Below are 18,305 nucleotides of genomic sequence, written 5' to 3' on the forward strand. Positions count from 1 at the left end.
AAGATGTTAATTTATACCTACTTTGGAAGTACGGGATGATGCTATTGACTTCATACCTTTTTCTCACTCTGTTTGTAATTTTGGCAACTGTTTTATCAAAATTCGTAAAATGTAAGGTTTTTGAAAATAACTGAATAGGCTATTGAGAACTGTATGATGAAAGAGTAATAAAGCACCACCAAACAGTACTCCTTTCTTCTCGGGATATGGTGCAGCTGGCGTTCCAAATTCACATCTTCGCAATAGACTACGCGCCCGGGAGGGACTAGTGTTTCTGCTAAGCGAGGATCTGAGCTGGACGTTAGCGTGTACGGCCAGCAAGGCATTATGGTCGAGCGGATGGCATGTGTGCACTTCATACACCACTCGTGACAGGCGGAAATAAAACTCCCACATACCAACAGCTTTCATGAGGAGAGCCTTACCTGAAAAAGAGAAGAAGATGAATGTTACAATGTGACATGCATCTAAAGGTTGATATGGTATTATACTATGCGTTGTTATGTTCTATTTTAACATGTTAATTAACATCGTGAAATACCATACGTAACGTAGCTGTTCTGCTTGAGACATTGACACTGATTGACAGTAGCAGAGGCAACTTTTTTTACAGCTTATTCTACATAGAGGGCTTTTTCCGTGTATTTTTAAAATACTACCATGTATAAACCGGAACACGTATTACGAGCTGCACTGACGATTTCTGGTGTTTATTTTCTGCCTGCGCGCATTTTTTCCGCATCACATCCAAATTTAAATGTGATGTTATGTAATCTGGGGCGTTAGGCAATCGAGACGAATAGATGTGTTCATTTTGCACAGAATAAAAAGCGCTCAACTCCGCCAGGGTGTGTGTGTGTGTGTGTGTGTGTGTGTGTGTGTTGCATATTAATGGTCAGCCAGCCACAAGCACCTGAGTTCAGTTATTAATACAGCAAGCTTACGGTTATCTGGTTTGCGGATTATCCGTGCATAATTCGGCGGTTTTTGAAACAATAAAAATCCATATATTACGGCTAGAACAAATATTTTCGTTTAGAATACACTATACTGTTTGTGCCTTTTGTTATACCACGCACACCGAAGCGCTCATCTGTTACTACAGACGCTGGACAAAATTTGTTCGGCTATAGGCGGATACACGCTAGAGCAACGAATGACATCCAACCGCTTCGTTGGCCGAAAATTACTTACAAGGGGAGGCCACAACTTTGGGACCACGGATTTATTCCAAACTTTGCACGTCTTTACTAGGCCATTAAAACAACATTATATTCAAGAACTATGGTTCATTACTCTAGCAATTCCGAGAAAATCGCAACGTATGTTTTACGCGTCTATTATGTAACTGATGTACCTATTCGTAGGCACCGGCTGTATGAAGTTGTGGTCAAGCGGTTAGCGTTCGTGCGTTGGAACAAGATCGTTGACGAGACGACGGCTCAAATTCGCTGAACACTTTTTTTTAATCTACATTTCTTCCATCACTGGTCACATTATTTAATTTGTATGACATTTGAGAGACAATATAATGAAATAAAAACACGTGTATTTTCATGAAGTTGTAGTGAATTTCATACGTTATTTGAGTATTTACTATTTGTCATTAAATTTTCGAGGACGAGAGGCAGGCACGGAAATCCCAAGTCAAACCTCGATAAATAATCATGCGAATGATGCTATTCAAAATCAGTAATATAGTAAGTCACAATGTGGCAGACTACAAGAATAATGTACAGTTACTCGTCTGATGTGCTCTCTACATCACACGTTGCAAGATGGTATTTGTCATACAGACATGGAAAACAAAAACTGAAACTTCTTCCACATACTTCATGCAAATAGACGTGGTTTTTCTTTTTTACTGTATTGTATTGTATGTTAACCGGGGACCTAGAAACGACGGAGAGGCTCCGTCCCCGCCGCAGCCGCAGTGGTCCACAACACCACGACGACTACCGCAGTCCACTTCACCCCTCCGCCGCCCCACACCGAACCCAGGGTAATTGTGCGGTTCGGCCCCCGGTGGGCCCCCCAGGGAACGTCTCACACCAGACGAGTGTAACCCCTATGTTTGCGTGGTAGAGTAATGGTGGTGCACGCGTACGTGGAGAACTTGTTTGCGCAGCAATCGCCGACATAGTGTAACTGAGGCGGAATAAGGGGAACCAGCCAGCATTCGCCGAGGCAGATGGAAAACCGCCTAAAAGCCATCCAAAGACTGGCCGGTTCACCGGACCTCGACAAGAATCCGCCGCGCGTTAGACCGCAGGGCCAACCGGGCGGGCTGGTTTTTCTTTTTATTATATTACCTCTCAAATGTCATATAAATTAAATAATGTGACCAGTGATGAAAAACTATAGATTAAAATATAAGTATTAGCTAGATTCGAACCATCGCCTTGACCACGACCTTCCGGCAAAACGCGAACACTTGACTGCAACGACTTCTTACGACAGGCACCTTCGCGCAGATACGTCAGTTACATAATAGAAGCGTAAAACTTCTATTGCGATTTTCTCGGAATTGCTAGAGTAGTGCATCTTACCACTTGCACGTTATATTGTTTTCATGGCCTGCTAAAGGTGTACAAAGTTCGAAGTAAATCTGTGATCCGAATACCGTGGCCTTCTCTTGTTAGTGCGTACGAGCGATAAATCGGAGCCAACGAAGCGCTTGGCCTCGGCTGAGGTTCGGACTACCGGCGGTAAGATCAAAGAATTAGCAATGAGTTGCGCCGGGTACCAAACCAACCTCACAGGTTACAATTATATTAATGCCTTCAGCTGCTAACGGGCGTTGACATATATCAACGAGGACAGGTGAAAATGTGTGCCATGACCCGAACTCGAACCCGGGATCTCCTGCTTACATAGCAGAAGCTCTACCCAGCTGAGCCACCGAGGGCACAGAGGATAGCGCGTCTGCAGGGACTATCTCGCGCACGACTCCCGCGAGACCCACATTCTCACCTATGTCCACACACTACATTCGTACTGTCCCTACCCAACACACTCATTACTCGTGGAAGACATTCTTACCAAGTCCCGCACAGAAGAAGAAGTTCATGGCCGGTATTGCCAGAACTACATACACTACTGGCCATTAAAATTGCTACACCACGAAGATGACGTGCTACAGACGCGAAATTTAACCGACAGGAAGAAGATGCTGTGATATGCAAATGACTGGGTTTTCAGAGCATTCACACAAGGTTGGCGCCGGTGGCGACACCTACAACGTGCCGACATGAGGAAAGTTTCCAACCGATTTCTCATACACAAACAACGATTGACCGGCGTTGCCTGGTGAAACGTTGTTGTGATTCCTCGTGTAAGGAGAAGAAATGCGTACCATCACGTTTCCGACTTTGATAAAGGTCGGATTGTAGCCTATCGCGATTGCGGTTTATCGTATCGCGACATTGCTGCTCGCGTTGGTCGAGATCCAATGACTGTTAGCACAACATGGAATCGGTGAGTTCAGGAGGGTAATACGGAACGCCGTGCTGGATGCCAACGGCCTCGTATCACTAGCAGTCGAGTTGACAGGTATCTTATCCGCATGGCTGTAACGGATCGTGCAGCCATGTTTCGATCCCTGAGTCAACAGACGGGGACGTTTGCAAGACAACAGCCATCTGCACGAACAGTTCGACGACGTTTGCAGCAGCATGGACTATCAGCTCGGAGACCACGGCTGCGGATACCCTGGACGCTGCATCACACACAGGGGCGCCTGCGATGGTGTGCTCAACGACGAACCTGGGTGCGTGAATGTCAAAAAGTCATTTTTTCGGATGAATCCAGGTTCTGTTTACAGCATCATGATGGTCGCATCCGTGTTTGGCGACATCGCGGTGAACGCATATTGGAAGCGTGTATTTGTCATCGCCATACTGGCGTATCACCCGGCGTGATGGTAAGGGCTGCCATTGGTTACACGTCTCGGTCACCTCTTGTTCGGACTGACGGCACTTTGAACAGTAGACGTTACATATCAGATGTCGTACGACCCGTGGCTCTACCCTTCATTCGACCCCTGCGAAACCCTACATTTCAGCAGGATAATGCACGAGCGCATGTTGCAGGTCCTGTACGGAATTTTCTGGATACAGAAAATGTTTAACTACTGCCCTGGCCAGCACATTCTCCAGATCTCTCACCAACTGAAAACGTCTGGTCAATGGTGGCCGAGCAACTGGCTCGTCGCAATACGCCAGTCACTACTCTCGATGAAGTGTGGTATCGTGTTGAAGCTGCATGGGCAGCGCACCTGTACAGGCCATCCACGCTCTATTTGACTCAATGCCCAGGTGTATCAAGGCCGTTATTACGACCAGAGGTGGTTGTGGTTGTTCTGGGTACTGATTTCTCAGGATCTATGCACCCAAATTGCGTGAAGATGTAATTACATGTCAGTTCTAGTATAATATATTTGTCCAATGAATACCCGTTTATCACCTCGATTTCTTCTTGGTGTAGCAATTTGAATGGCCAGTAGTGTACATGCCCGGGCAACGCCGGGTAGTACGATAGTGTACAGAGAAAACAGGACATCGCAGCTCTGTTTCTGCTTCATGCGAGCGCCTTCGGTCACACGGTCTTTTCGACCTCGGGGAATGTCACCAACGTCGGAGTATCTGCGCAGCTGCCCAGTACTGCGATCGCATTTCTGCGCTTATCAGCAGTTGCCCAATGCCTATCTCGCTGAATATCCTCGCTCCGTAAGCCAAGCCAAGCCAAGCCTTTGTTGTAGCCATACAGCACTATATCTGCGTCTACATCAGGATCTATACTCCACAAATAACCTTATGGTGTGTGGCAGAGGGCACTTTTTGTACCACTGTCACTAAACCCCCCCTCCTCCTCTTCCCCCCTACTTTTTTGTTCCAGCCGCGAATGGTGCGAGGAACAAAGATTGTTCGTACGCGTCCGTGTGAGCTCGAATCTCTCAACATTACGTTCAACGTCTTTTTGCAAGATATGCGTGGGAGGAGGTAATAGACAGGATGTTTCCACTAGAGCGTTCAAATATTTAATAGGACGTACAGAACAATTTGAGGTAGGGAAACTGCGGTCGGAGAAGCCAGCTTAAGTAGAAAATAAGAATAAAATCACATTACTATGTACTTTTTTACTTACATTAGTTACAGTTAACTGCAAATACCACCATGGACAAAATTTGGAAATTTGTGGGAAGTTCTATGGGACCAAACTGCTGAGGTCATCGGTCCCCAGGCTTACACAATACTTAATCCAACTTAAACTAAATTACGCTGAAGACAACACACACATACCCATGCCCAACGGAGGACTCGAACCTCCGACGGGGGGAGCCTCACGAACCGCGGCAAGCTACCCTAAGACCGCACGGCTACACCGCGCGGCCCATCATAGGCACAATGAACGTACCATTTGTACTTTGTCTTATAAAACGTGCTAAAACTGACAGTCATCGAATTCAATTCAAGTACGACATCGACGAACAAGATTATGATGCACTCTGACAAATATCCCTTGTGTATTTCGAATCACATCACAGGCAGCTACGACTCTGGTAAACTAATTCCATCTCCATACCCACTGAGATCTCACACACAAGTGACTCTATACAGGGTGTTACAAAAAGATACGGCCAAACTTTCAGGAAACATTCCTCACACACAAATAAAGAAAAATGTTATGTGGACATGTGTCCGGAAACGCTTAATTTCCATGTTAGAGTTCATTTTAGTTTGTACTGTACTTCCTCGATACACCGCCATGATTTCATACGGGATACTCTACCTGTGCTGCTAGAACATGTGCCTTTAGAAGTACGACACAACATGTGGTTCATGCACGATGGAGCTCCTGCACATTTCAGTCGAAGTGTTCGTACGCTTCTCAACAACAGATTCGGTGACCGATGGATTGGTAGAGGCGGACCAATTGCATTGCCTCCACGCTCTCCTGATCTCAACCCTCTTGACTTTCATTTATGGGGGCATTTGAAAGCTCTTGTCTACGCAACCCCGGTACCAAATGTAGAGACTCTTCGTGCTCGTATTGTGGACGGCTGTGATACAATACGCCTTTCTCCAGGGCTGCATCAGCGCATCAGGAATTCCATGCGACGGAGGGTGGATGCATGTATCCTCGCTAACGGAGGACATTTTGAACATTTCCTGTAACAAAGTGTTTGAAGTCACGCTGTTACGTTGTGTTGCTGTGTGTTTCCATTCCATGATTAATGTGATTTGAAGAGAAGTAATAAAATGAGCTCTAACATGGAAAGTAAGCGTTTCCGGACACATGTCCACATAACATCTTTTCTTTCTTTGTGTGTGAGGAATGTTTCCTGAAAGTTTGGCCGTACCTTTTTGTAACACCCTGTATATCCCCATAGGATTTAATCAAGGGTAGTCAGGTCAGGAGACCTCGCAAGCCATGGAATAGAACTTCCCCTTCCAATCCGGCGACCAGGAAATACAGTACTGAGATGGTTGCGGACATCCGTACTGAAGTGGGGCGGTGCAACGTCATGTTATATTCACACCCTCTTACGAACAGCCAAGGTCACGTTCTCCAACAACTCAGGTAGAACTCTTTGCACGAACCTGAAGTACAGGTGGCTATTCAGACGGCCACGTAGTAAATATGGCCCAATCAGATTGCCGCCTACAATGCCCGCCCAGATATTCACAGCAAAACGTACTTGTTGCTGTGGCTCTACTACAGTGTGGGGTGCACCTCATTTTGCTGTTCGGAATATCATCACGATCAAATGTCGCCTCGTCAGCAAATAGCACGATTTGCAGAAAATAGGGTCGATCAGTTCATTATTGGGGCAACCACTGACACAATGCGACCCTTGGTGCAAAGTCACTCACAGGCAATGCATGGACTCGTTGTGGGTGATATGGGTGTAATTGTTGTTGGTGGAGTACTCGCCACAGGCTAGTACTGCAGCACCCATTTCACGCGCAATGCGACGAGTACTTGTACTGGCGACCGCTCCAACACGGTCCAGCACCTCACCTTCAAAAACGAGTGTGTGACTGGTCCCCGCGTTGCCCGGTCATCTCCCGCATTCGTCGATCGAGAGAAAGACTCGTCGTGGCGGATCATGCTGCTAGGGAATCGTTCCCTGTCCAGCCTTTCAGCAGGGAGAGAATTCCAACGTACGCTACTTCCCCATACACAACGTGCATCTCAGTGGCTTCTGCGAAACTGTACCGGTACGGCTCCATCACATTGTACTGTACGTCTCTGAATGGCACTGACAAGGGAACCTCCCCATCGCACCCCCCTCAGATTTGGCTGGTTCAAATGGCTCTGAGCCATCAGTCGCCTAGAACTTAGAACTAATTAAACCTAACGAACCTAAGGACATCACACACATCCATGCCCGAGGCAGGAATCGAACCTGCGACCGGAGCGGTCGCTCGGTTCCAGACTGTAGCGCCTAGAACCGCTCGGCCACTCCGGCCGGCCCCTCAGAATTAGTTATAAGTTGGCACAGTGGATAGGCCTTGAAAAACTGAACACAGATCGATCGAGAAAACAGGAAGACGTTGAGTGGAACTATGAAAAAAACAAGCAAAAATATACAAACTGAGTAGTTCGTGGTAAGATAGGCAACAACAAGGATAGTCTGAGCTCAGGAGTGCCGTGGTCCCGTGGTTAGCGTGAGCAGCTGTGAAACGAGAGGTCCTTGGTCCAAGTCTTCCCTCCAGTGAAAAGTTTAATTTCTTATTTTCAGACATTTATTATCTGACAAACTCTTATGTTTTCACCACTTTTTTGGGAGTGATTATCACATCTTTCCACCTCTCGCCATATCAAGGTACGTAATGCGCCCTTAAGTTTCGCACACCAGTGTATATTTCCGAATAACCATTGAACATGTTTCATAAATAAAAGCGAAATGTGTCTGGTGAAAAATACCCGTACATTGCAGTAAGCTTAAGATGGAAAAGCCAACAATGATTGATAAAAAAGCGCTTCGAGTTTCATCTCCCTTTGGCGTGTTGTTCTAGAAACGACGGCAAATCTAAATCAAGGTTGCTATATGGAATGTAGAATGGGGGGGGGGGGGGGGGGTTAAATCCCCCTCCCTAGCATTAAGAGTCCAATGGCAACTACTGTATCACTTACAAGGGAACCTCCCCATAGCACCCCCCTCAGATTTAGTTATAAGTTGGCACAGTGGATAGGCCTTGAAATCCTGAACACAGATCAATCGAGGAAATAGGAAGAAGTTGTGTGGAACTATGAAAAAAATAAGCAAAATATACAAACTGAGTAGTCCACGCGCAAAATAGGCAGCATCAAGGAGGGTGTGAGGTCAGCAGCGCCGTGGTCCCGTGGTTAGCGTGAGCAGCCGCGGAACGATAGCTTGGTTCAAGTCTTCCCTCGAGTGAAAAGTTTAATTTTTTATTTTCAGACAATTATTATCTGTCCGTCCGATGCGAGGTAACTGACGGTCTACACACGGAAAAATCTGAAAACGTTAAAAACATATATTTTGACAGAGCACAGGGACAACTGTGCGACTGTGAAACTGTTGCTTTCATTTGTTGCAGTTTCTATGACAAACTGTTATGTTTTCATCACTTTTTTGGGAGTGATTATCACATCCACAAGAAAACCTAAATCGGGCAAGGTAGAAGAATCTTTTTACCCATTCGCCAAGTCTACAAGTTAGGTGGGTCGACAACATATTCCTGTCATGTGGCGCACATGCCGTCACCAGTGTCGTATAGAATATGTCAGACGTGTTGTTTACCTGTGGAGAAATCGGTTGACCTATGACCTTGCGATCAAATGTTTTCGGTTCCCATTGCAGACGCACGTCCTTTCGTCTACTAATCGGGCGGTTTTGAGGTGCGGTCGCGAAACACAGACACCAAACTTATTATAGTGAACAGAGACGTCAATGAAAGAACGGACAGATCATAACTTTGCGAAAATAAAAAAAGTAAATTTTTCACTCGAGGGAAGACTTGAACCGAAGACCTCTCGTTCCGCAGCTGCTCACGCTAACCACGGGACCACGGCGCTCGTGAGCTCACATTCTGCTTGATGTTGCCTATGTTGCACATGGACTACTCAGTTTGTATATTTTGCTTACTTTTTCATAGTTCCACTCAACTTCTTCCTGTTTTCTCGATTGATCTGTGTTCAGTTTTTCAAGGCCTATCCAGTGTGCCAACTGATAACTAAATCTGAGGGTGGTGCGATGGGGAGGTTCCCTTGTGAGTAGCGAATTGGCCCTTCTGTCACGTTGAACGATTCTCTTCAGTTGTCGTTCGTCCCGTTCTTGCAAGACCTTTTTCCGGCAGCAGCGATGTCTGAGATTTGATGTTCCGACAGATTCCTAATATTCACAGTACACTCGTGAAATGGTCGTACGCGAAAATTCCCACCTGATCGTTACCTCAGAGATGCTGTGTCCCAACGCTCGTGCGCCGACTATAACACCACGTTCAAACCCACAAATATTGATAACTTGCCATTGTAGCAGCAGTAACCGATCTAACAACTGCGCCTTACACTTGTCTTATATAGGCGTTGCAGACCTCAGCGCCGTATTCTGCCTGTTTACATTTCCGTGTATTTGAATACGCATGCCTATACCAGTTTCTTTGGAGCTTCAGTGTACATGTTTAGTTATCAGCAAACCCAAGCGTTCCCTTTTCTTTTTTCCCACGTGATCCATGTCAGCCAGTCCGCAGTCTATCTCAAACACTTACATCCATACCGTGGATGCATGATATCGCTGCCAGCTAGGAGGCGGGCGATTCGTGCCATCGGTAGTTGGTATGCGGCTGGCTCGGAGGGAGTCTGTCTTCGCGCTCTGCCCTATGCCTTGGCTGAAGTGTTAGCCAGGCCTGAATTCTTTCGCTTTGAATTGATGAATAGTACCTGTCCCGTTCAGATGTGGGTAGGGCTGTTGATAAAATACCGATGTCGATTGATTTTCCAGGTAGTATCGATATTTATGTGCTATCTGTTTCTCCCCAGTACATCGATATATTGATTTCGAAAGGGCAATATCGAGGGCCGATATTTTTATTTTATATTTTTTTCGCAAATTTCGGTGAATATTTGAAACTGTTCTTTAGAAATTGTAGAAGAACATACACTACTGGCCATTAAAATTGCTACACCAAGAAGAAATGCAGATGATAAACGGGTATTCATTGGACAAATAAATTATACTAGAACTGACATGTGATCACATTTTCACGCGATTTGGGCGCATAGATCCTGAGATAGTACCAGAACAACCACCTCTGGCCGTAATAACGGCCTTGATACGCCTGGGCATTGAGTCAAACAGAGCTTGGATGGCGTGTACAGGTACAGCTGCCCATGCAGCTTCAACACGATACCACAGTTCATCAAGAGTAGTGACTGGCGTATTGTGACGAGCTAGTTGCTCGGCCACCATTGACCGGACGTTTTCAATTGGTGAGAGATCTGGAGAATGTGCTGGCCAGGGCAGTAGTCGAACATTTTCTGTATCCATAAACGCCCGTACAAGACCTGCAACATGTGGTCATGCATTATCCTGCTAAAATGTACGGTTTCGCAGGGATCGAATGGAGGGTAGAGCCACGGGTCGTAACACATCTGAAATTTAACGTCCACTGTTCAAAGTGCCGCCAATGGGAACAAGAGGTGACCGAGACGTGTAACCAATGACAACCCATACCATCACGCCGGATGATACGCCGGTATGGCGATGACGAATACACGCTTCCAATGTGCGTTCACCGCGATGTCGCCAAACACGGATGCGACCATCATGATACTGTAAACAGAACCTGGATTCATCCGAAAAAATGACGTTTTGCCATTCGTGCACCCAGGTTTGTCGTTGAGTACACCAACTCAGGCACTCCTGTCTGTGATGCAGCCACGGTCTCCGAGATGATAATCCGTGCTGCTGCAAACGTCGTCGAACTGTTCGTGCAGAAGGTTGTTGTCTTGCAAACGTCCCCATCTGTTGACTCCGCGATCGAGACGTGGCTGCACGATCCGTTACAGCCATGCAGATAAGATGCCTGTCATCTCGACTGCTAGTGATACGAGGCCGTTGGCATCTAGCACGGCGTTCCGTATTACCCTCCTGAACCCACCGATTCCATATTCTGCTAATACTCATTGAATATCGACCAACGCGAGCAGCAATGTCGCGATTCGATAAACCGCAATCGCGATAGGCTACAAACCGGCCTTTATCGAAGTCGGAAATGTGACGGTACGTATTTCTCCTTCTTACACGAGGCATCACAACAACGTTTCACCAGCCGACGCCGGTCAACTGCTGTTTGTGTATGAGAAATCGGTTGGAAACTTTCCACATGTCAGCACGTTGTAGGTGTCGCCACCGGCGCCAAACTTGTGTGAATGCTCTGAAAAGCTAATCATTTGCATATCACAGCATCTTCTTCCTGTCGGTTAAATTTTGCGTCTGTAGCACGTCATCTTCGTGGTGTAGCAATTTTAACGGCCAGTAGTGTAATTTTCCTTTCCCTGTGTGAAGGAGTCTTACTACTTTTTGTGCTTTCATCACGTCCAATCTTTCTCTTTGACTGTGCGAAGTAGGTAAAGGCGGCACAAAGAGGAAGTCCAATTGCACTGGGCGTGGCGGTGTGAATGGAATAACAAGATTTCCGATGTGGAGAAATAGCAGAACAGTTGTGTCAAAAAAAAAACAAAAAAAAAAATTTGTAACACAACTGGTATGCTATTTCGTCACATCGGCATTCTTCAAAAACAACTACAGAGTATGACGAACAAATATCTTAATGACAAAATTGGTCTTTGCGGTAGGCGGAGACGTGTGAGGGGAAATGCTGACGTAATCGGCGCTCGGTGCTACCAACAGAAACTGCGTTTAACTTCACTACGCAATTCTAACACTACAACTGTTAGGTCACTGGCATTGGTAGAAATGAAAAAAACTGGGAAGGCGATATGAAGTGTTCCGGACAAATCCGATATGTGACGAGGCCGAACGACCGACCCACCGGACACCTATCGTGTGACTTACATTGTTAGCAAAGTGTTTATCCTTTCAATTGTTGCTCCAAGGTGCATAAGCAGGCTTCTAGCTTGCTGATGTACAGAATATCTAATAATAAATCAATATTTAAATATACAGCTCTAAAACCGGCAGTATATTTACCATGTGGAGCCGATATTTTTGTCGGGCTTTAGGTCGATATGTCCGCCCCGATAGCTGAGTGGTCAGCGCGGCGGTGTGTCATGCCAAGGGGCCCGTGTTCGATTCCCGGCTGGGTCGGAGATTTTCTCCGCTCAGGGACTGAGTGTTGTGTGGTCCTCATTATTAGTTCATCATCAGCAGTGGAAGGCAACGGGAAACCACCACTAGAATCACTTCCCTAGACGCTCATGCGGTGGATCTCTCTGACGAGGCTTCCCCTATGACAAGACCTGCCGTACGGCAGAATACAAAAAGTTTAAGCGCCAACGGCCTTGCCGCAGTGGTAATACCGGTTCCCGTCAGATCACCGAAGTTAAGCGCTGTCGAGCTGGGCTAGCACTTGGATGGGTGACCATCCGGTCTGCTGAGCGCTGTTGGCAAGCGCGGTTCACCCAGCCCTTGTGAGGCAAACTGAGGAGCTACTTGACTGATAAGTAGCGGCTCCGGGAGTGCTGTGTGCTGACCACTTGCCCCTCCATATCCGCATCCCGTGACGCCTGTAGGCTAAGGATGACACGGCGGCCGGTCGGTACCGTTGGGCCTTCATGGCCTGTTCCGGAGGAGTTTAGGTCGGTATCCTTTTCGTCACTATATCAATACCTTCTTCGATGTTGGGGGGCCAGCATGACATTTTTTTTTAAATATCGATGTATCGGATTCGCGATATTAAAAATATCAACAGTCCTAGTGTGGGGCCTGTACTGGGAGAGGCTGTGTTCTGTATACATTGTCACACGGAACTTTAGATGGGGCCGGCCGGTGTAGCCTCGGTGTGTGCTGGCGTTCATGCTTCAAAGCAAAAGTAATTTGGTGGTTTCAGTTAGTATCAATGGAGGCGTCGGCTAAATCCTGCCTTCACCGTTATCGAGTACTCACATGGATGGAGATCTGGGGAACCTGTTTGTGGAGAGTACAGCACTGCGTTTGAAAACGGTGAGCATCGACCAGTTTGCATGTAATCGATTTCTTGCCTTCGCCTGAGATAACTGGTTGAAAGTTCTGCTCTTCCTTAACGTCGTCAGTTCAAATGGTTCAAATGGCTCTGAGCACTATGGGACTTAGCATCTGAGGTCATCAGTCCCCTAGAACTTAGAACTACTTAAACCTACCTAACCTAAGGACGTCACACACATCCATGCCCGAGGCAGGATTCCAACCTGCGACGTAGCAGTCGCGCGGTTCCGGACTGTAGCGCCTAGAACCGCTCGGCCACAACGGCCGGCTAACGTCATCAGTGTTACGCTTCAATAGTAATGAACTGTTAGGAACTTACTTCCGTGTAATGTTACGGCATCTTTCTTTGCTGCTTGTGCAGCGTTACTGGTTTTGGAAAATATTATTATCCCTTTTGAGATCATAAAGTGGCAGTGCCAAGCTGCGTGCAGCTTTATCAAAAAACCTTCAAACGTGTGTGAATTCCTAAGGGACCAAACTGCTGAGGTCATCGGTCCCTAGACTTACGCACTACTTAAACTAACTTAAGCTAAGAACAACACACAAACACCCATGCCCGAGGGAGGACTCGAACCTCCGGCGGGAAGGTCTGCGCAATCCGTGACATGGCGCCTCTAACCGCGTGGCCACTCAGAGCGGCGCAGCTTTATCGGTCTGTTATTAATTTTAAACATATTCTGGCCCATTTAATTCATAATTGTGCCTACTCGTAATTTGTTTGAGAACAGAGGCGTTAACATTTAATGTCCCTGTTTAAAAATTTACATTTGCGCCGTTAATTTTAACTGCTGCACTCAGCAGCCTGGTTTTCAATTTTATTTGTTTTATAGATAATTCTTTTAATCTCGTTCTCATCTAGGCACGTTTGGGCAATCTGTGTGTTTTATCACGTTTAAGTGGTGTTAATTATTTATACATGTGTTGGATAATAGCCGCATATAGTCCCGAGCTCGCGTGGATTTTCTTTTACAGGGTGTTTTATATTAACTCAATGGTTTACTGAAATATTTCATGTGTAGTAATCTTTTTATTTCATCTGTGTTTTAGAAATTCCTGTCCACACTGCTGCAAACGGTTGTGTAAAGCTGATATCACGCGGCCGGCGGCGCTCAGTGGGGGCCTGTAGCTGGTTACTTCCACGACTAGAATCTTTTGTTGAATGCTCTGCTTAAGATTTACTTCATGAATTTACTTTTTTCATTAATTTTATCAATTTTTATGTAATTTCTGAATTCAAAGTTCGCTTCCATTAGTGGTCTCTTTAAGCACCTTACACTACCTAGCCTGAGCATACATTGTAGGGATCCTTTCCTGATTAATTTTGTGTTTCTCCTTATGTGTCTCCTCTTAACATTAAGTAATTTTGTTGTGCCTGGGATTAACTAAAGTAATTTTGTTAGAGTAAGATAGTCAAGGCACAACGTAAGGCCATTCTAAAGTTTAAAGTAGATCGACCACAGCTTACCATCAATATTGTACAGTGTATTAGCACATTGCTTAAAGTAAGAACACGTTCAAACTTCCTGGCGGATTAAACCTGTTTACCGGACCGAGACTCGAAATCGGGACCTTTGCCTCGCGGGCAAATGCTCTACCATCTGAGCTACCCCAGCACGACTCACGCCCCGTCCTCACAGCTTTACTTCTGCCAGTAGCTCGTCTCCTACCCGTCCCGAGTTCGAGTCTCGGTCCGGCACACAATTTGAATCTGCCAGGAAGTTTCATATCAGCGCACACTCCGCTGCAGAGCGAAAATCTCATTCTGGATCACGGTCCTGTGCTGTCTCTGACAGAATTACAATGTTACCGGGTCGTTAAAGTCGATATGCAGCAGGATTTTGGAACATATATTGTGTTCAGACATTATGAATTACCTCGAAGAAAACTGTCTATCGACTCACAGACAACATGAGTTTAGAAAACATCGTTCCTCTGAAACACAACTAGCTCTTTCTTCACATGAAGTGCTGAGTGCTGTTGACAAGAGCTTTCAGATCGATTCGGTATTTCTGGACTTCCGGAAGGCTTTTGACACTTTACCACACAAGCGGCTCGTAGTAAAATTGCGTGCTTATGGAATATCGTCTCAGTTATGTGACTGGATTTGCGATTTCCTGTCAGAGAGGTCACAGTTCGTAGTAACTGACGGAAAGTCATCAAGTAAAACAGAAGTGAATTCAGACGTTCCCCAAGGTAGTGTTATAGGCCCTTTGCTGTTCCTTATCTATATAAACGATTTGGGAGACCATCTGAGCAGCCGTTTCGATTGTTTGCTGATGACGCTGTCGTTCAAAAATTGGTTCAAATGCCTCTGAGCACTATGGGACTTAACTTCTCTGGTCATCAGTCCCCTAGAACTTAGAACTAGGCCTACTTAAACCTAACTAACCTAAGGACATCACACACATCCATGCCCGAGGCAGGATTCGAACCTGCGACCGTAGCGGTCGCGCGGTTCCAAACTGTAGCGCCTAGAGCCGCTCGGCCACTTCGGGCGGCCCGCTGTCGTTTATCGACTAATAAAGTCATCAGAAGATCAAAACTAACTGCAAAATGATTTAGAAGAAATATCGGAATGGCGCGGAAAGTGGGAGTTGACCCTAAATAACGAAAAGTGTGAGGTCATCCATATGAGTGCTAAAAGTAACTCAAACTTCGGTTACACGATAAATCAGTCTAATCTAAAAGCCGTAAATTCAACTAAATACCTAGGTATTACAATTACGAACAACTTAAATTAGAAGGAACACATAGAAAATGTTTTGGGGAAGGCTAACCAAAGACTGCGTTTTATTGGCACGACACTTAGAAAATGTAACAGACCTAGTAAGGAGACTGCCTAAACTACGCTTGTCCGTCCTCTTTTCGAATACTACTGCGCGGTGTGGGATCCTTACGGGATAGGACTGACGGAGTACATCGAAAAAGTTCAAAGAAAGGCAGCGCGTTCTGTATTATCGCGAAATATGGGAGATAGTGTCACAGAAATGATACAGGATTTGGGCTGGACATCATTAAAAGAAAGGCGTTTTTCGTTGCGACGGCATCTTCTCACGAAATTCCAATCACCAACTTTCACTTCCGAATGCGAAAATATTTTGTTGACACTGGCCTACATAGGGCGGAACGACCACCACGATAAAATAAGGGAAATCAGAGCTCGTACCGAAAGATATAGGTGTTCATTTTTTCCGCGCGCTATGCAGGATTCGGTTAACAGAGAATTGTGAAGGTGGTTCGACGAACCCTCTGCCAGGCACTTAAATGTGGTTTGCAGACTATCCATGTAGATGCAGATGAGAAGGAGTCCAGTTGTGGCCCAGCAAGCAACCTATCTGCGTGCTAGACAAACTGGACTTACACATGGAGTTATGGTCTAGGGTGCGATTTCATAAGACAGCAAAAGCACACCCGTCGTCACCCCATTCACCCTGACTGCAAAGCTGCACGTCAGTCTGGTGATTCGATCTGTTGTGGTATCATTCATGATCAGCATTCCACAAGATGTTTTCCAACAGGATAACGCTCGCTCATTTTTGCAACCCACCATTCTATACATTCTATGCTCGATCACCAGATCTGTCTCCAATCGAGCATCATTGGACGGCAATTCCAGCGTCATTCAAAAACAGCATAAACCATCCCTGCATTGATCGACCAAGTGCAATTAAGCGCAGAAATCCCATCCCACAAACTGACATCCGACACCTGTACAACACAATGCATTTGCATCGGACAGCCTGGCGGCTACACCAGTTACTGATGTCCCAACATTTCACATTTGCAATGGCTTACCTCGCGCTTACATTAACCTGTAATCTTGCAATGTTAATCACTTAAATATGTTACTAGACAAATGTACGAGGGTGAGTCAAATGGAAACCTTAAATTTGTAATAACAAAAAAATGGCTACGAGCACTATGGGACTTAACTTCAGGGGTCATCAGTCCCCTAGAACTTAGAACTACTTAAACCTAACTAACCTAAGGACGTCACACACATCCACGCCCGAGGCAGGATTCGAACCTGCGACCGTAACGGTCGCTCGGTTCCAGACTGTAGTGTCTAGAACCGCACGGCCTCTCCGGCCGGCGAAAGACAATGCAGCAAGATTAAATTGATTAGTCATGGGTCAGCACAGCACATTTTGCATGATGTGCTCCAGTTTCACAAAGTGTCTGCAAGATGGGTGCCTCGGCAGCTGACTCCTGAAACGAGAGAACGACGCGTTCACGGTTGTGAAGAACTTCTTCGGCGCTTTGAAATGGTTCTGAGCACTATGGGACTTAACTTCTGAGGTCATCAGTCCCCTAGAACTTAGAACTACTTAAACCTAACTAACCTAAGGACATCACACACATCCATGCCCGAGGCAGGATTCGAACCTGCGACCATAGCTGTCGCGCGGTTCCAGACTGAAGCGCCTAGAACCGCTCGCCCACTCCGGCCGGCAGGTGCTTTGAACGAGAAGGTGATGGCTTTCTTGTAAGAATCGTTACTGGGGACGAAACTGGGTTCACTTCCACCAACTGGAAACGAAGAGAGCGAGCAAGGAATGGCGCCATTCCTCATCACCAAAACCAAAGAAGTTTCGAACAGAAACATCAGAAGGGAAGGGTATGCTGGCTTTCTTTTGGGACGAAAAATGCGTCATTTTGGAGCTTTACATGCCTAGAGGGACCACTGTCACCAGTGCATCATACACAGATCTCCTAAAAAATGATCTGCGGCCTGCAATCAAATCAAAGCGACGTGCATTGCCGTCAGCAGGTGTCCTTTTTGCAACATGACAATGCAAGGCTCCACACTGCCCGTACAATAGTTGCAACAATTACAGACCTACATTTTGAGTGTCTTCCTCGTCCCCCACACTCACCAGACCTTGCCCCAAGTGATATCCTTATGTTTGGACCACTCAAAGACGCAATGGGAAGAAAGAAGTTCCGTTCTGATGAAGAGGTACGCCACGCGATGCATGAGTGGTTGCGCGGACTACCAAAATGTTTTTCTAAAGGAATTTATGCACTTTGTAAGCACTGGAGGACTTGCATTAAGCGTGGGAGCGATTACGTTGAAAAGTGATACAGATTTGTACCACTTCTGCACAAGAAATAATATTTAAAAAAA

General features: G+C 46.1%; 1 pseudogene; it reads left to right on the plus strand.

The window, feature by feature from the left end:
- The first annotated feature begins 12,485 nt into the window (after window positions 1-12,485).
- On the plus strand, window positions 12,486-12,603 carry LOC124623349 (annotated as a pseudogene).
- The last annotated feature ends 5,702 nt before the right edge of the window (window positions 12,604-18,305 follow it).

Source organism: Schistocerca americana, chromosome 7 (assembly GCF_021461395.2).
Source record: "Schistocerca americana isolate TAMUIC-IGC-003095 chromosome 7, iqSchAmer2.1, whole genome shotgun sequence".
In the NCBI taxonomy this organism is placed as follows: Eukaryota; Metazoa; Arthropoda; class Insecta; order Orthoptera; family Acrididae; genus Schistocerca; species Schistocerca americana.